This window comes from Fulmarus glacialis, unplaced genomic scaffold, assembly GCF_000690835.1.
Source record: "Fulmarus glacialis isolate BGI_N327 unplaced genomic scaffold, ASM69083v1 scaffold9969, whole genome shotgun sequence".
Classification (NCBI taxonomy): Eukaryota; Metazoa; Chordata; class Aves; order Procellariiformes; family Procellariidae; genus Fulmarus; species Fulmarus glacialis.
In genome coordinates, this window is record NW_009232604.1 from 8,969 (window position 1) to 12,696 (window position 3,728).

Here is a 3,728-nt window from a genome sequence, read left to right on the forward strand (position 1 = left end):
GGAATGAGACTGGCTTCCATAACAGCTCAGGAATAAAACTTAAGAACTTTTAAAAAACGAATTAAATCCACTTGTTTGATTTCATGTGTGCTTAGAGGTAAAGAAAAGCTAATCTTAAGAATTTCACTTTTTCCTCCCCTCTTTTTTAGTAAATTTACTTATTAACAGTTAAGAGCCAGGGAAATTTGGAACTCGCATCGCGTTCACCAATGCTTCTCTATCCTAATTTTCAGAAATACTATTGCTTGTTGGTATTTCTGGAGCAGGTTGCTAGAAATGCCGGAACACATGATGGTTTTGTGATTTCAATTGAGGCCAAGGACACAAAGATTGTCCTTTCAAAAAAGGTAGAATTAGTTCTCAGCCTATGCTGTTTGGCCAAGCCCATGTCACACTGGTTTTCTTTTCAAATGTCTTCAAAATACAATTTGAAGGTGTTCTGATATGCTTGTTCTTGAAGAATAATTCAAGAACTTTTCAAAATGCACTTTACAAATAATTAGGGCTCTAGCATTCCTCAGCCTGTCATAGGTAAATATGCCTATGGAGCATTACTGCAGAGTGCTAAAATATCCAGCCTAAACTCTTGGCAATCAGTTATGTGCCAGAGTTATGAATGTAACCAGCTTTTCACTCTTGTTCTTCCGCTTTAATTAGAGGACAAAAAACAGGAACATCGTGACAAAAAAGGGACACATTTTCCATCCAAAATACTCTTAATTTCAAAACTGTTTGATCATCTGTAGTATTGGCTCCAACACAAGTGCTATACATCCTTCTACCTTTGTGTCAGCATTTATTATAAAAAGAACTGGTAATTAGATTAGTCCTGTTGCTTCTCTAAGAATGTGTTTGACAGGCTGAGCCATAAATAAGAAGCTGTAAGTGAATATAAGGAGAAATCAAGACTTACCAAATAAAACCTAAGCTTATTTCCACGTTATGCTAGCTAATAAATGCTGAAGGTCCGTCCATTTTCTCAATGTCTTTACATTAAGTTAATGCTCATTTATTTCATGTATCACTTTATTTTTCATCCCAAAATTATAGCTTGATTCTGAAGTCTTTGTCCAGGGGGAAAAAAAAAAAAAATCACCCTAAAGTTGGGTGTTGGTTGAGCAAACCTGTGATAACATCTTGCCTGTTGCAAGTTCTGCCTAAGCCAGGAATAAATAAGCCGACTAGGATGTACCCCTATGTAGTTTTGTACTTGGCAACACATTACTTGTAAGCATATCAACATGTTTTACTATGAGTCACTGTAACAAACTTGCTTATGTTTTACAGGAGGTAATACATACTGTAGTCCTTATGCTAAATAAATCCAGCTATACATCTTAAGAGCACAACATTAGTATGAAACCCACATGCTGTGTTCCAGCTTTTACTGTGAAGGCTGAAGGTTTAAGATGATTATGCCTCTTTACAGTATATTATCTGAATTTTAGTCAAATTCATGAAAATTATGGATTGATTCAAAAGCTGACTGTTTCCAGTGACACAGCTGACAGTTACCAAGTCAGCTATCACTCCTTTTTTGCATTTTAACAGCATGTGCAGTCAACAAGAAAGTTCCAATAAAAACACTTTGTGCTTTTATGAAGTCAAAAGAATTGTTTGAATTGCCACTGATAGAGTGGTGCATGTCTCCAATAGAGATAGGTTTGCATTGCTATTTATATTATCCTCTGTATACTGCAGTAATATGTACAGTATGAATTCAAACAGCAGTAGCTGTATTAATTTTGATTAATAAAGTGTTAGGCTCTCCTTTCATTTTCATGTGCTTCTTATGGTACAGAAAGACTGTCACACATGCTATAGGCATGCTTGACAACCTGGGGTCAATATGAGAAGTGAGCAGCAGCTGAGGGAGAATTTGGGCTATGAGCATCACTAGCTGAAGCAGGCTGGCTATGATAGAAAGAATTTACTAGGAAATAAAATTATCTCAATATAGAAAAATCTAGGTACCAATTCAGCAGCTTGTATAAGGAAAACTCTTTCTTGGATGTTGTCCCAAGAATCACAATCACAGTTAATTGGGACATAACTTTAAAATATTTTAACCATTTAACCAAAGAATCTAACAGATTCAGAAAAGAACCGGAAGGAGCTGTGGAGATTGAGAAAGAGAAAAATCCCTGATAAAACCAGAATTTCCAGGTAAGGTGGTATATTAAATTACTTTCTCCAAAATTTTTCCCTCTTCCAACCTCCTTCCTCAAAACCAGTAACAAAAGCAACAAAAATCACTTGGTGAGCGTAACACTGATAAATGAAGACAGAGCCACAAGGCTTCTCTAACTGTACATCAAAGAACATCATTTACAAGGTGAGTTGGAATAATTTGTATTACACTAAGATTCATTACAGGTCAAGGGAAATTTCTCCTTAGGAAACATACTTGTCTCCATTTGTCCCTATTTTTTCCACTGTAATTCAGTACTCCAGATTTCCATAGTCAGAGGCTTTAGTAGTGTCATTAAATAGTCAGAGTCAGAGTCTTTAGCAATGTCCAATTAAAAAATAAAAAAATCATGCAGAACTGAATCATGAATTTACACATCATCAGATGCACATCTGGGAAGGAAAACTGGCATGCTCTATACATTCATGACTTGTGTGGGTAGAGTTTAACCGGGTATTGAGGCACAAAGACTCCGGGTCCAGAGAGGTCAGCTTGGTCAGGGTCAGTTTGAAACAGTAAGGCAGCTGCAAACATAACAGTTCTTGGTAGCTCATGCCTGACTGTAAAACAGTTCTCTTCCATACAATTACTGATTTTTTTTTTTTTTGGCTTAGATAAGAAAAAAGACTAATAAGTTAAAACAAGAGGAAAGGAACAGATACTTCTCATAACAAAGCTACAAAATTTCCCATCCCTCTCTTGGGTTTGCAACAGTCTGAGAACTGGACTGGATACTCTTAAACCTACACAGATTTAATTGACTGCGTTTATCAGAAATTAAACAAAAGTGACAAGTGTGACTTTGAAGACTGTGACATCAATCCCTGCTCCCGAGTCAGTCAGTGACATTAACCCCTAACCTGAGCAGTTGACTCTAGCCCGGGTGTCAGAGAGTTTCACCATTTTCACATTCATCACTCACCATTTTAATTTCTATCAGTAGTTTTTACAATAGGATATGGCCCACTTTTTTCTGCGCTAGTAGTTCTGTTGGCTTCCTCATGTGAGATTTGACAGTTAATTTAGTATCTGTTTATCCAAAAGATGATATGGGTACCAAAAATACAGAAGGAAAAAAAAAAAAAGCCCCAAGTACAATGCCTTCTGAGATGGTGGAACTGTGGTATCCCATAGGCACAAAGAGTGCAACCTACAGAAACCAGACAGAACTGAAGGCATGAAAGTAGAGTTCACGATAGTGGATGAATGTCAGACCCATCAACAAAAATACACTTCAAAAGTTCTATTGCTAAAACAGAAAATGCTTAACACTAGATTTACCCACTCACTCATTTACCACTTCCTCTGTGGCATTTTAGCAATCTCATTTCAGCATTACTAATGATCTCAGTGTTCCTAACATAGTAAAGATCGCATAAAAAACAGGAAAGTGAAGAAGACCAGTTTAGATCCAAAACTTGCACTTCACTGAATCAATTTGTCTCTGTGCATGTTCTGTCTTGTCTTGTAACATTAGAATGTAAGTCCTTAGGACAGGATTCCTTGTTTCGTAGTAGTCAGTCACTATGTAAAATCA